Source organism: Bubalus kerabau, chromosome 14, assembly GCF_029407905.1.
Source record: "Bubalus kerabau isolate K-KA32 ecotype Philippines breed swamp buffalo chromosome 14, PCC_UOA_SB_1v2, whole genome shotgun sequence".
NCBI classification, from domain to species: domain Eukaryota; kingdom Metazoa; phylum Chordata; class Mammalia; order Artiodactyla; family Bovidae; genus Bubalus; species Bubalus kerabau.
In genome coordinates this window covers 45,231,046-45,247,545 of record NC_073637.1, presented here as the reverse complement: position 1 = coordinate 45,247,545, position 16,500 = coordinate 45,231,046, and the positions used below count along the sequence as shown (strand labels likewise).

Here is a 16,500-nt window from a genome sequence, read left to right as displayed (position 1 = left end):
CCACCAGGAAGTAAATCTAATGCTTTGAAGAGTATCCAACTAAAGTAATAAAATATTACTTATGACAAATTCTTAGGGGAATCTATTTTGCTAAAAAGAGAACAAACTTCATAATTGGCATGTCAGTTATACTTAAATGGCATATCAAAGAAAATCACAGTATTAAAAATGTTATGCTTTTACTTGTTCTACAAATTCTATAATCAGTTTTATATCACTCATTTGCTTAGTAAATTCTTTTTTCATCCATAAAATACAAAAGTAAAAATCATTTCTGTTTCTATCCACATTATATATAATCCAATTATAAACGTCACTGTGTCATTAGTTCCTGTATGTCCTGTATGTCCCCATGATCAATCAAGGTTTCCTTTTAGTAGGTATAATGGTCTTTTTGTGGATGATCACACTCTCCTGAATATCAGTTGTGTCTTTTTTAGTCTAACAAAGATAAAAGCAGCTCTAGGACCTTAGGTTACCCACTACAGTACTCTTGCCTGGAAAATCCCATGGACGGAGGAGCCTGGTAGGCTGCAGTCCATGGGGCTGCTAAGAGTCGGACCCGACAGCGACTTCACTTTCACTTTTCACTTTCGTGCATTGGAGAAGGAAATGGCAACCCACTCCAGTGTTCTTGCCTGGAGAATCCCGGGGACAGGGGAGCCTGGTGGGGTATCGTCTATGGGGTGGCACAGAGTCAGACACGACTGAAGCGACTTAGCAGCAGTAGCAGGACCTTAGCTTGGCTGAGTAGAGGCTGTAGAATGTGTCACTCCTGAACTTCTGAGTTCAAATGTGACATGACTTTTTCAAGAGATGATGGATTTAGAACTCTGAGTTTGATCACCTCTGTTGTGTGACATTTTCCTTGGACTTGCAGACAGCTCCAATCTTTATTCACCAAGGAACCAGCCTGTCAATCTGTGGCTTAAATTCAAATAAGACATTTTATGGGGGGAAGGAAGAAAAATCACACAAGGATGCGGTTTCAGGAAAGGAGTAATTGTGGCTTTGGGACAATATACCTGCCTTGGCGCATTGTAGCATAACCCTGGCAAGTCTACCACAAAAGTGTGTTTCCCCAGAGCCTCCAGTTAAGCCTCAAAGCATAGTCAATTTCCCTCTTATCCAGAGAAAATATTCTATCTTTCTAAGAAAGCAGCATATGGGAGCTGCTGGGAAGGCCTTCCAGTCCAATTAAAAGGCAGCGAGAGCGCAGAACACAGGACTCCTGAAGACGTCTGATCTTTTCCCTAGGATTTGCTACTAGAGCAGTTGACAGCCCCGACTTGCAATTACGATGCAGAGACTGGTAGAGTTAGAGACCGGTCCAACAGAGAGGGAAGGTCTGACCATTTACATGCAGTTAATTATTAAGGGCTGTCAGATGTCAGAATGGGAATTGGTAATACTGTGGTTAAACGCCCACCACATGTCTAATTTGAGTTGTGCCCACTACCTCCAGCACCAGTTCAAATTAAGTCCACGTTAATGTCTGATGACTCACAGCTGTGCAGCATACAAGTTGTGCACTCGGGGGTGGCAGGGGGATTTGCATATCAGTTAGTGCCAGATACTGATTATGAAAGAAGGGCATCTCTCTTTGTTGGAAGAGGCACCATATAAGCCAAAGCTGTAGTTATTATCAATATTTAAGACCATCATCACAGTTAAGAAAATGTGGATCTTTAAATAAGCCTCCCGATGCAATTTGTCTAGTTTAAAAAAGGCCATTCCAGGGGAAACAATAAACATGTTGTCAGCGAGTGCCAAATAGACCCCAAAGAGATTAGAGTATGGCCAAATGAGAATTGAAGTAAGCCTGTCTCTATAATAATTCTCTATTAAACTTGATGAGAGTTCATATTTGAGGCTGCCAAAATACTCTTTTTTTTTTTTGGATGATGATGATTTTGAATGTACTGTTCCAAGTCAGCCCCTGGAGTAGCAGCCTTGGTGCCCACCTGCCCAGCATTTGGTTAAGGGAGTTCTCCGGGGGTCTTCCACAATGCCAGCCATCTCACAGCAGGCTTCCACCCATCCAGACAGGCAGACAGCAGGTGTCACTCGGCTTGGAGGCACACCCTGATGTTGTCTATGGACTTTGGAAGCTTTGAGAGTAATGGCCCATTTCCAGCAATCCAGAGGGCTGTATGGGGAACCCCTCATGCAGAAATATTTTGGGGTCCTGGGTATACATATGGTTTTGTGATATGTGGTCAGTGGTAAGCAGGAGGGGATGGAAGTTGGTGGTGGCAGTAGAAAGCCAGGGGGCATGTTGGCATTCTCATCCTTGGCCCTTCCATGGGCTGGCTTGCAAGCAATGCCATGCTTAGAGCAAAGCTAGGGTCAGGCACTATATCTCACAAAAAATAAGCACTTTTGAGAAGACCAAACATAAATTCTTTATTTACAAGACAGTTGCTATAGGCTCTTTAATTGGAAACCATACTATCTAACCATTTATAAGCATATCAGCATGGGATCATTTCATAAAATCAAACCAAAGCTTAAAAAAAATATCACGCTCACTCTTGGTAACAGAGGTGTTTTGGTTCTGTTTTGTTTGACTGAAAACCATAAAGATACTTTAAAAGATAGATTAGGGCAAAATAGGACTGCAATAAGACTTAAGCATCTTTGCTTGCTTGCTAAGTTGCTTCAGTTGTGTCTGACTCTTTGAGACCCTAAGGACCATAACCTGCCAGGCTCTACTGTCTATGGGATTCTCCATGCAAACATACTATAGTGGGTTGCCATTTTCTTCTCCAGAGGATTTTCCCAAGCCAAGGAACCAACCTGAGTCTCTTAAGTCTCCTGCATTGGCTGGAGAGTTCTTTACCACTAGCACCACCTGGGAAGTCCCATAAGCAATCTTCAACACTGACCAAAGAAGCATTAGGAAACCCAAGTGGATACGAATGTGTCACAGGCTTGGATTTCCTACTAGAGCGCAGGAGCTGTGAAACAGAGACCTCGCCTGGGGCCAGGAGACTGACTGTTTCCATTGCAGTGCCTAAAAAACAGCCTGCATGGTGCCGGGGTGTGTGGGCGGGGGGGTGGAGGGGTGGGGTGGGCTCCAAGCAGGAGCAGGGGCCAAAGGCAGGCCACAGCCTGGTCACTCTGGCTAGTGTTCTCTTTCTGTCCTCCAAGTGGGTGATTAGGAAGCCCAAACATAACGACCTGTTATGGACAGAGATCACAGTGCCTGTGGTTTCCAGAAGCTGCTGCTGACATTGTCTTGACAAGAGCTCCAGCTCAGGGGTCACTTGGGTTGGAGCTGTGGACTCTGTGTCCTGAGAAAACTCCAGACCAGGGGGCTAGGGGGCATAAGGCAGAGTGTGAGGTTGCTCCCTTTCACCAGGTTTTTGTGTTTGAGCTGGATTGGTTCATTACTTATTTAAAGCAGAGTTATTTTGGTTGTGACTGTGAAAACTGCAATGCTCCCTAAATATTAACCAGGCGTAATGGCTGTACAGTAATAATTCTGCCATTGGGGGCCCGTCTGAACTCTACTGAGGGGGTATGACAAACGCTTGTGTGGTGTTACATCTGTTTGCAATGTCTTTGTTTTTTTTTGGTCTAGTCCTCTGCTTTTCTGTTTTCAGAAACAATGAATAGCCCCACCTTTCTGCTTTTGATTTCTATTTCTCTACCTTTCAAAAGCACACGCTTGATGAGTTTTTCTACAGTCAGTAGCACACTTATTAAAGGGCTGAGTGGTAGAAAGATTGGGATAGAAATTACATTTGTGTTCCCAGGTGGATCAGTGGTAAAGAATCCAGTGCAGGAGACATGAGTTCGATCCCCGGGTCAGGAAGATCCCCTGGCGGAGGGCACAACAATCCACTCCAGTATTCTTGCCTGGATAAGCCCATGGACAGAGGAGACTGGTGGGCTACAGTCCATGGGTTGCAAAGAGTTGGACCTGACTGAGCGACTAAGCGCACAAGCATGCACACAACATCTAGCAGTCTTAGGAAAAGGGTCTCATGCCTAAGAAGGTATAAAGAATCTCTCAGGATGATACAAGCTGACACTTCAACTAAGGGAAGAGGTGGTCTCCAGGAGTTGCAGAATGTTCCAGTCAGGTTTGTTCTGGCTGCATTATGTGACCCTAGTCTTGGTGGGAGCGAATTCTTTGGTCCTAAAGAATGAAATCTGCTGAGGTGCTGACAAGGTTGCCTTCTTGGTGGGTTGGAATGGGGGCCAAAACTTTACCATTCCCTCCTTTACTAACTGGATGGCCATGAGTAGGTCTTTAACTCAGCATCTTGGTAACTTCACTGGCAAAATCAGGGAAATGGTAACACTCTCATAGGCTTGTTATGGGGGTTTCCCAGGTGGCTCAAAGGTAAAGAATCCACCTACAATGCAGGAGCTGCAGGTTCAATCCCTGGTTGGGAAGATCCCCTGGAGAAGGGCATGGCAAGCCACTCCAGTATTCTTGCATGGACAGAGGAACCTGGGGGGCTACTGTCCATAGCGTTGCAAAGGGTCAGACACGACTGACGTGACTTAGCATGCACGCACACGTTCTTGTTATGAGAAACCAGTGAAACGGTACACATAACGCACAGTGTGGTAATAGCCCAGTACCAGACATGTGCCAAGATCTCAACTCATACACCTTTCTTTCTTCTGTCTTTTCATCTATGACTTCACATTGTTGTTGCTGTTGTTTAGTCACTAAGTCACGTCCAACTCTTTTGCAACCCCATGGACTGAAGCCCGGCAGTCTCCTCTGTCCATGGGATTTACCAGGTAAGAATACTGGAGTGGGTTGCCATGCCTTTCTCCAGGGGATCTTCCCAATCCAGGGATTGAACTCGTGTCTCCTGCATTGGCAGGTGCATTCTTTACCACTGAGCCACCAGAGAAGCCTTTGACTTCATATTGGGGATATCTTAATGACAGTCTCTTTCATTTTAGTTATTATGTACAGCTTTCAAAACAGTTTCATACAGATGGTGATTTTAGATAATGTATTTTAAAATATATAAATATATATATATATATTTGGCTGCACCAGGTTTTAGCTGTGGCATGTAGGATCTGTAGTTTCAGCATGCACACTTTTAGTTGCGGCAGGTGGCATCTAGTTCCCCAAGCAGGGATTGAACCTGGGCCTCCTGCTTTGGAGGCATTGGGAATGGAGCAGAATCTTAGCTAATGGACCACCAGGGAAGTCCCAATAAGGTATTTCTTAATTTTTTAATGCACTGACCACACAGGACATTTTTGATGATTTATTTAACTGTTTCATATCTATCTACTCCTTAGAATATATACTAGCTTTTCAAAGACAGAGGCCATGCCTGCCTTGTTCACTTCAGTATCCTTGGTGCCTCCCATCACTGGCATAGAGATGCAGTTATCATTTGTTAGATAAATAAATTAATCCTTATGAAAACCTAGACTCACATGTGATGAGGGAGAGGGAGGCCCACTGGTAAGATAGGTAGCTGATGAACAAAAAATTGCAGTTATCTATTATCCCAGGTCCCCTGATGCTTGCTCTCTCATGCTTAGGCTTGGTCAGTCATGTCCAACTCTTTGTGACCCTGTGGACTATAGTTTGCCACGCTCCTCTGTCCATGGGATTTACCAGGCAAGAATACTGGAGTGGATTGCCATTTCCTCCTCCAGGGGATCTTCCCAACCCAGGAATTGAACCCAGATCTCCTGTATTGTAGGCAGATTCTGTACCACTAGCACCACCTGGGAAGCCCCCTCTTGCTCTAATACTTACCCAATAACCTGAAGGGACTGGATTTCCCTGGCATGGCCTGGTCCAGGACTTGGATACATAAAGTCAGATCGAGTTGGATGAGAGAGGAGAGAAAGAATGGATCATGAAATGTCCACTAAACCAGAAGCCTTATAATTTCTACTTGGAAAAGCTTCAGACAAATTCACCACGAGCCTCAAATATCAGCCTCATCTGGGTCATGTCTTCTTTAGGCTCCAACGCTGCTGAATTCTCTCTCATGTCAGGTTTTGTGTATGTGATATTTCCTTTGTCTTTTCTATTCTCCACTGCTATGCACTCCCTCCTTTGCCTGCCTGACTCCTGTTTATTCATAGCTCAGCTTAGAGACCATTTTATGTACCATATAAATTTAGTTTAGATCCTGGTTTTGTCGGTTGTTTAGTCTCTAAGTCGTGTCTGACTCTTTTGCGACCCTATGGACTGTAGCCCGCCAGGCTCCTTTGTCCATGAGATTTTTCAGGCAACAATACCTGAGTAGGTTGCCATTTCCTCTTCCAGGGGATCTTCTTGAACCAGGGATCGAATCTGTAACTCCGGCATTGCAGGTAGGTTCTTTACTGCTGAGCAACCAGAATACCCAGATTCTGGTTTAAGTCTTTCCAAATTTTGTATTTCACCATTGTCAAATTGTATAATGCTACACTGTATTATAATTTCCTTACTTGTCTGTGTCACTCTCCAACCCATCCTAAGAGGGAGAAAAGTATCTATCTCATGTGCCCGGGACACAGCACAATGACTAGCATATTAAATATATGCTCAGAAAATATTTGTTGACTGAAAGGACACAGTAGAAAGGGAAAGTCCTATATAAACTCCTCTTCCTCACTGATAACCACTTTCATTATTCTCAAGGCAGGTCAAATCACCAACTTAAAGATAGTATATCTGAGTGGGTCACCTAGACACTTACTCTACAGATATATGAAGATTAGAGGAAATATTTTTAAATAACTTAAGACAGCATGCTTTTGATTCCATTTGTAGAATAAGCCCTTGATGCATCTTCTCTGTGTGGACTGGCTGTTTGTTCCATTTTTTTTTCTTTTATTAATTAATTTTTTTGAAGTATATAGTTGCTTTAAAATGTTGTGTTAGCTTCTACTGCATAGCAAAATGAGTCAACCATGCATATACCTATGCCCCCTCCTCTTTGGATTTCCCTCCCATTCAGACCACCACAGTACATTAAGTAGAGTTCCTGTGCTGTTCACTATGCTCCCATCAGTTGTCTACTTTATATTAATACATAGTATCAATAGGGCTTATGTGTCTATCCCAATCTCCCAATTACTCTCACCTCCACCCTTTTCCCCCTTGCTATCCATACATCAGATTGGCTTTTTGAAAATGAGATGAACAAAGTTGGTTTGCCCGTCTTGAATTTCTTATTGCATCTATGTTGATTTTTTAGATTTCCCACATCTCCACCACTTTGGCTCCATTTATAAAAGGAGATGAGGCCCACCCTCTGGGATATCTCCGTCTTTCTCTGGTCTCCAGTCCAGGTGGGCAGCACAACACACGTGGGCCAGGTCTTAGAAAGGATATTTAGGAGCCTGTCAGTTAAATGAAGTATAAGAACTTCCAGGGTTTCCAGGATCTAAGCAACCAGGAACAATTCCCCACTGTTTGCAACTAAGACAAATAGAAAAAAACGTGGGAGAGGAGGAACACAGTCCGGTCTCTGATAAATAACCTTTCCGTGTGAAGTGCACATCAGCCTGACATAAGTAATTAGCTGTCAGGTGCTGGGCTTTGCTGTCAGAGGCCAATTTTCAGATTAGTGTTAATTGCAGGGGGGGATCTGATGGCCTTTGCTCCCGCCCCCTCACCCCTTCAGTGGACTGCCTTCCCCAGCTTGCTGCCAGTTTGACTGGAGCCTGGGGTAATGGAGCTGGCAGGGTGGAATCAATTACTAGCCAATGAAGATTTTCCCACAGGTCTGGGCTTTGGAGAGGAGGGCTAGTCCTGCCGCCTAGACAGCTGGCCTGACTGTCCACTGGGAAGGGAGCCTGCAGAGCGGGAGAGGGGCCGCACTCAGCGATCACCCGCCCACCACCCAGACTTTATTGACGGGACTTGGCAGCGGTGCCTTTGCTACTTCTGCTTGTCCTCTCTCTCCTGGTTTTGTGTCTGCACTGACTTCTGGTTTAATCCCAACATCTTGTCCAGATGAAGGCACAGACCCACAAATATCCCAATCCAATTTGTTAATGGGTCTCAACTCAAGAGGAAAAAGAAAAATGAAGATGGCATAGTGCTATTATAGTCTAACAGCAACACTTGGACATGTTATTTGTGCAATTTAAAATTTTAAACATTTTTAATTACTAGGCTGGTGCTTTGTATAATTTTGATTCAGCTGAAGTCACCACATATAATTTATAATAGGACCTAGATTTTATTGTCACTTCTGAAATTTCAAGACATTCTGGGCTTTAGTCAACTTAGGATGCATTTTGAAAATCCACCTCCAAGGTTTTCTGCTTAGCAGTTGGATGTTTTGCTCTCAATTACCTACTGTGGTCTATGCCGTGAGCTGAAATTTTGAGCAAGAATAAGCATTTGGATGCTAGAAAACTGTGCCTCATCTTTTTACTTCTGCCTATGGTTCTTCATTATTCAGGTTAATTCAAACAAATAATTCAACATCGTTTTAACAGTATTTTTGATCTTTCAAATGAAAGAGTTTATATTAGATAGTGTGTCCAAAATCCATTTGCCAATGATGTATACATTTCAGAGAAATCTGGGTTTTTTAAAGATGCATTTAACTATTGAACTTGTCAAATAAAAGGCATTAAGGCAAGCACATTGAAAGAGGGCGATAAAAACCAGTGCCACACTATAAAAATGAAAATATTTATACATAAAAATATTTTATTAATTTCTTACTTGATTTCCCTTTTTTCCTTTTTCTTTTAGGAAATTAACATTCAGGCTGTATTCCTCTCTCTGTTTCTCTGTTTTGTACGTAAAATTTCTATGGACTGTACAGGGAGTTTAGCTGTGTAATTGAAACAGTCATTCATTACAATCACTCAATCCAAGATTAAATAATAATCTTGTTTATTACTAAATAAGCAAGTGTCACAAAAGTCAAAGATGTGAGATTTTGCAGTTAAACAGGTCCATATTCCTTGGGTGACAACTTTCAGACACTAGGCCTCTCAGGTCTCTTGGAAACATATTAATTGGGATGAGAAATACAAGACTGAGATCCACTGGGCCATCCCGCCTGTAATCAAAAGAACATTATGGGAGATCTCCTCTTTCTCCCCATCAGGATGAGTAGGTCCTTGCTCTTCGCCCTGGAAGAAGGCTAGAGGTGGGGGCATAGGAAGTAAGGTTGCTGCTGCTAAGTCGCTTCAGTCGTGTAGGACTCTGTGCAACCCCATGGACGGCAGCCCACCAGGCTCCCCTGTCCCTGGGATTCTCCAGGCAAGAACCCTGGAGTGGGTTGCCATTTCCTTCTCCAATGCATGAAAGTGAAAAGTGAAATTGAAGTCACTCAGTCATGTCTGACTCTTAGTGACCCCATGGACTGTAGCCTACCAGGCTCCTCCATCCATGGGATTTTCCAGCCAAGAGTACTGGAGTGGGGTGCCATCACCTTCTCTGGGAAGTAAGGTTAGGAACCTAGAATCTTGCCTCATATTCTGAGCATAGTGATGCCATGGGAGGGCTAACAGTTGACTTCTTTTATTAAAAAAAAAAAAAAAAAAGAAAAACTTTATTTTGTATTGGGGTATAGTTAATTAACAATGTAGTGATAGTTTCAGGTGAAGAGCAAAGGGACTCAGCCAATATACATATACATGTATCCATTCTCCCCCAAACTCCCTTCCCATCCAGGCTGCCACATAACATCGAGCAGAGTTACAGTAGGTCCTTGTTGGTTATCCATTTTAAATACAGCAGTGTGGCCAGTCAGAACGGCTGCGATCCAAAAGTCTACAAGTAATAAATGCTGGAGAGGGTGTGGAGAAAAGGGAGCCCTCTTACACTGTTGGTGCGAATGCAAACTAGTACAGCCACTATGGAGAACAGTGTGGAGATTCCTTAAAAAACTGGAACAGAACTGCCTTATGATCCAGCAATCCCACAGCTGGGCATACACACAGAGGAAACCAGAACTGAAAGAGACATGTGTACCCCAATGTTCATCGCAGCACTGTTTACAATAGCCAGGACATGGAAGCAACCTAGATGTCCATCAGCAGATGAATGGATAAGAAAGCTGTGGTACATATACACAATGGAGTATTACTAAGCCATTAAAAAGAATACATTTGAATCAGTTCTAATGAGGTGGATGAAACTGGAGCCTATTATACAGAGTGAAGTAAGCCAGAAAGAAAAACACCAATACAGTATACTAACGCACATACATGGAATTTAGAAAGATGGTAATGATAACCCTGTATTCGAGACAGCAAAAGAGACACAGATGTATAGAACAGTCTTTTGGACTCTGTGGGGGGGGGGGGATGATTTGGGAGAATGGCATTGAAACATGTATAATATCATATATGAAATGAATCGCCAGTCCAGGTTCGATACAGGATGCTTGGGGCTGGTGCATTGGGATGATCCAGAGGGATGGTACAGGGAGGGAGGTGGGAGGGGGGTTCAGGATGGTGAACACGTGTACGCCCTTGGCGGATTCATGTTGATGTGTGGCAGAACCAATACATTATAAAGAAAAAAAAATAATAAACTTTTAGAACGTGCTTTGAATTGTAGTTTAATTTAGAATAATTTTTGAGATATATATTGTTGGAGTTTATATAATTAAAGCGATAAACAAACAAACAAAAAAATACAGCAGTGTGTGTATGTCCATCCCAAACTGCCTAACTATCCCTAACCCCATCCTTCCCCTGTGGTAACCATAAGTTCATTCTCCAAGTCTGTGAATCTCTTTCTGTTTTGTAAGTTCATTTGTATCATTTCTTTTTGATTTATTTGTATTCATTCGTTCATTTGATTCATTTCAGAATGATTCATTTGTATCATTCTACATATAAGGGATGTCATATGATATTTCTCTTTCTCTGACTTAACTTCACTCAGTTTGATACTCTCTAGGTAGGTTGCAATGGCACCCCACTCCAGTACTCTTGCCTGGAAAATCCCATGGACGGAGAAGCCTGGTAGGCTGCAGTCCATGGGGTCGCTAAGAGTCGGACACAATTGAGTGACTTCACTTTCCCTTTTCACTTGCATGCATTGGAGAAGGAAATGGCAACCCGCTCCAGTGTTCTTGCCTGGAGAATCCCAGGGATGGGGGAGCCTGGTGGGCTGCCGTCTATGGGGTCACACAGAGTCGGACATGACTGAAGTGACTTAGCAGCAGCAGCAGCAGCAGCAGGTAGGCTGCAGTCCACGGGGTTGCTAAGAGTTGGGCACGACTGAGTGACTTCACTTTCACTTTTCACTTTCATGCATTGAAGAAGGAAATGGCAACCCACTCCAGTATTCCTGCCTGGAAAATCCCAGGGACGGGGGAGCCTAGTGGGCTGCCATCTATGGGGTCGCACAGAGTTGGACGGGACTGAAGCGACTTAGCAGCAGCAGCAGCCGGTCAATTCATATTGCTGCAAATGGCATTATTCCATTCTTTTTAATAGCTGAGTAATATTCCATTGTATATATGTGTCAGGCGACTTCTTTTAAACCACACCTGTGATGATGTTCAAGGATCCTAAATTCCACAGTGAAAGGTTTGTGAGCACAGTCCTGTTAACCACTGTGGAAACTTGAGTCCCTGGTAATTGAAACTGACAATGATGTCAACGCTTGTTTTTTAAGAGTCACTGCCAAAGCATTCTGCCTGATTTCCAGCATGGAACAGTCTTGCATTAATTAGGATACAGTCGTTCTGTGATGTGACTCACTAACTTACTTTCTGCTTTTGGAACATTCATCCAGTTTGTTTCATGATTTTGTTGGCTGGAAAATATAATTCTCCTCATTTTGAAAAATGGAGACAAAAGGCTAAGCCACAGGTTGCTCTTCTGGCCCATTGTGATATCCTGACAAATCACATTCTGAGTTCTTTTTCTTGTATGCCTCTGGTCTGTAAGGTCCTCAAGAACATGGATTTCCTATTTTCTTGTTTTCTTCAAAATCCAGCACGCAGAAATCTAACAATAAATGTTGGGTAAATTTTTTTAAAAAGAGGGAGAAGAAGTGGAGTGAGAAGACAAAATGACATCAGAAGGTAGAACTTCTCCACGTGAGAATTATGGAATGCTGCCACACTTACAAGTGTAGACTAAGCCATCATCAAGACTGAGTGTCTTCATGGTCCTTGTACTCCTAGCACTGCCATTAGACATAGAACTTAAACCTAGCTCAGAAAGATTCAGTGCAAGTATAGTGATTCAATAATAACAATAAAGTTAACCATCAATTGTATAACTAATTATGATTTATTTCTATGACTTTGTGGAATTTCTCATATAAATGTAATAGATACAAATTACTCCATGACCCTAAGACTCAAGAAATGTCACATTTATTTTTATGACTAAATGAATATAAATAGGCAACGGTTAGCCCTAGTTGGACATGTCTCCAGTTTCAGTTATTGATTTAGGGTTCTCAATTCCTCCCTCTTGAGGTCATACAAGGTTTCTAGGGTATATATAATTCAGGGGAGAAATGGGCAAGGGCCTCTGGTCTTCAGCTTAATGTGTTTGCTGAAGGCAAGCTCATAATTGAAGCTCCTTCATCTTCTCAAAGGAAAGTGACTCCTTTAGTGTGAGGCCAAGGGAGAGTCTCAGACATTAATCACAGCCTGTAAAGTCACAGAGGCTGGTGTTGGGGTGTCAGACGCATATCTACTCTGCTAGAGGCCCTTGTACCGCCTGTTTGAGGTGGGCCCTGGGTCTATCAAGCTACTCATTGGACAACTTTTTCTACTCCAAATTTCAAATGATGGAGTGAGTTTAAGAGACATCTCTCTCACCCTTTCTGTGTTCAAGGGCTGTTACTTACACACTAACCTCCTCATCAGAAGTCCTTGAGTGATGTTTATTCTTCTTGATATCCTGTAACTTAAATACCATGAAGTAAAGTTAACACTACTTAAACACTATGATATAAAGTCAATACATCTTATGTTTCAAGATAATGGGATAAAAGAGAGAAGAAAACCTCAAATGTATATGTACATATTCATAACAAAACAAGGAGGAAATACTCATGAAAATTACAGTTCTCATTTTTGAAACTGGTCACTTGGTCATTCTGGTATTTGCCTTCTTCTACTATTCATTCTGTATTCTTTTTACCTTCGGCAAGCACCTCAGTTGGTCATAGTTCTTTGCAAGGTGGAGTGACCCAAAGCTTCATTCTGGATGGTTCTGGGCCAGTGGTAGTCTTGCCTGGATTTGGCTGTTGTAGTTTTCCACTGACCTTAATCACTAAGAGAATTCCCAGGGGATCTTCTCTATTTCTAACATACTCTTCCTCACCTCCATTGTAGAGTAGTAATCCCCTTTCCTCTTGGTGGCCAGGATCAGTCACACCAACCAGCATACCGACTCCCTTCTTTGCCTGGTTCAGAGGCACAAAAAGCCCAAAGTGATGGGGTGGCAGTATTAACTTCCAGTTCAATAAAATCATCATTGTATCCCATGGTGGAAGCATTCTTCCCTTTAGAATGAATATCTACAGGCCATCAGAGCCTAAGGCCATGGGAACAGGAAGCAAACATTTGGCCAGTGGGTCATTAGCGGTAAGAATGAGAGGTGCTACACCCATTTCCACCCCTTGATTCCTGGACCCTTGCATCCTGGCTATGGGACAGCTAATATTTTGGATGCTGATTCTGAGCACACACAGTCTTCTGGAGAACCTCACCTACAAGTTACTGCCACCTAGCTGGTGCTATAACTGAGTCTTCGAAAGGCTCTTTCACTGTGTATGGGACTGCTTGGCCCTATCACATATACACCACTTCCATTTGGTGCTGGAGTGCTGCTGTGCATGCCCAGCTTGATGGCTTAATGGGTCAGATAACCCTCATTTCACAATGGGCAGCTCAGGTTGCCTGGTAACTTGGTCTGTGGTTAAGCACTGAGTCTCTCTGAAGGCCCAATACAGCTGGCTGAGATCTATTCATCAAAAGGAGAGTAGTTATCTGCAGAGGATGGCAGGGATTTGCTTGAAAATCCTAAGGAATTGCGCCGGCATTCACCTGTAGGGCCCCAAAGAGCCTCCTACCTGAAGTGTCAGTAGGAGACCATTGGATCTGCCAGTTCATGTAGTCTTAGTGGCAGGGCAGCTGGCACAGTGGCCTGGGCCTTTTGGAGAGGCATCTCTTGTTCTGGGCCCCATTCAAAACTAAGATGTTTTGGGGTCATTTGATAAGTGGGCTGGAGTAACACACTCAGATGAGGGGAATATTGTTGCCTCCAAAAATCCAAAGAGCCCCAAGAGACATTGTGCCTGTTTTCTAGTTGTAGGAGGGATCAGATGCAACCACTTATCCTTCGCCTTAGAATAGATATCTCGACTAGCTATACCATTAGACCCTTAAGAATTTCACTGCTGTGAAGGCCCTTGAACTTTTGTCTAATTTATTTCTTACCCTCTGACACATAAATGTCTTACTCACAAGTCTTAAAGTAGTTGCTATTTCTTGCTCACTAGGTCCCATCAGCATAATTTCATCAATACCATGAGCCAGCGTGTATCTTGAGGAAGAGGGGTCCCTGTGAACTAGATTATGGCTTAGGGCAGGAGAGTTGATAGGACCCTGAAGAGGGACAGTGAAGGTATATTGATACCCTTGCCAGATGAAAGCAAATTGCTTTTGGTGGGCCTTATGGACAGGAATGGAGGAAAAAGCATTTGCTAGATCAATCGTTACCATCTGAGTTGCCCGAGAAGCCACTAGCTACCAGGGGATGTGTTAATTAGCACAAGCAGTGAAACCACATCTCTTACAGCAGCTGCAATTGGAGTCATCAGCTGGCTGACTTTACGATAATCAACTGGTGCTGCCCAAGACCTGTTTATCTGCAGTATTTGTCAAATAGGTGAGGGAGATGGGATTGTGGTGGAAATTATGACCCTCTTATCCTTCAAGTCCTTGATGGTGGCACTAATTTCTACAGTCTCTCTAGTAATGTGGCCCTGCTTTCAGCTTACTATTTTCTTAGGTAGAGGCAGTCTTAGTGGCTTCCACTTGGCGTTTCCCACTATTAAAGCTCACAGATCAGGGAACCAATGTGAGAATTCTGCTAGCATATATCTATTCCAGTTATGCATTCCACAACTCAGGAAATAACCAAGGATAGGTTCAGGACCCACTGGGCCTGCTGTGAGACAGACCTGAGCTAACACTCTGTCAATCACCTGACTTTCATAAGCTCATATTCTGAGCTGGACCACAGTAACATTTTGGATCTCTTGGAATTAGTGTCTAGATCCTATAAGTTCTGATTACTTCCTTTTGCTAAATGCATAGTAGCCCTGATAAAACTGTAGGTCCCTTTGGGGAAGACTGGGAGAAAGATTAACAGTACACCTTTTAGCAGTGCGCTGGAGTCCTTGCTTTCTATTTTTGTTAAGTTTTTATTTCATAATCATAAACTTTGCAATCCAGCTGGAACCCAAAGAAAATATGGAACCCAAAGAACTGCAGTGGGAGCACAAAGACCGTAGGATATTTCAAGCAGATGGGGGTGAGGGTGTGCTCTCCTGAGCTACAGAAGGAGTGGTCTGGTGGTTAAGATAAAACACAAGTGAAATTTATTAGCTTTGTCCACGGTCTGCAATGGTGATTTTCTTGTTGGTCTTGCCATTCCTGGACCGAAACACTCCATGGCTTTCACAACATTCATGCTGTCTTTCACTTTGTCAACGATCACGTGCTTGCCATCTGACCATTCAGTCCTGGCAGCGCAAACGGAAAACTGGGAGCCGTTTATGTCACCATGGACTAGATGCCAGGACTCATATGTCCAGGGCAAAATTCTTATCATCAAATTTCTCCCCATAGATGGACTTGCCACCAGTGCCATGGTGGCATGTGAAGTCGCCACCTTGACACATAAATCCTGGAATTATTCTGTGAAATCAGGAACATTTATAACTAGTACCCAGAGCACAAAAGTTTTCTGCTGTCTTCGGAAATTTTTCTGCAAACAACTCCAATCTGTTAACATAGCTTTAAGGATTGGATGAGCAATCACTTCTTGGTTTCCAGGTCCCTTACCTCTAAGGAGACACCATCTGAGGGCTTGCCATTGATGGCAATGGGTTGACCATGGCTGACTGGCATGGGAGGCTCTGGAGCAACAACATCTGTCAGACTTATGGGGCTCCTTTCTTAACAGGACTGGCCTCTCCTTCATTCAAGGGGTTCTGGGTCTGTACTGGCTCAAGTCTTAGAGCTGATTAAAGGGCTATGACCCTCTGTTTTTATGATTCAGGTTAGACTTGCTGACTTGACCTAAAACTGCTCTGCTTATATAGATCAAGTAAGAATTTAGGACGCTTCTTTAGGGGGGCTTCCCTAGCGGCTCACATGGTAAAAAAATCTGCCTGCAAGGCCAGAGACCTGGGTTTGATCCCTGGGTCAGGAAGATCTTCTGGAGAAGGGAATGGTTACCCATTCCAGTATTCTTGCCTGGAGAATTCCATAGACAGAGGAACCTGGTGGGCTGCTCTGTTTTAGTTAGGGTTCTCCAGAGAAACAGAACCAA

General features: G+C 43.3%; 1 pseudogene; it reads right to left on the bottom strand.

Annotated features, from left to right (window-relative positions):
- Positions 1 to 15,547: 15,547 nt before the first annotated feature.
- LOC129626908 (peptidyl-prolyl cis-trans isomerase A-like) lies at positions 15,548 to 16,076 on the bottom strand (annotated as a pseudogene).
- Between the last annotated feature and the right edge of the window lie 424 nt (positions 16,077 to 16,500).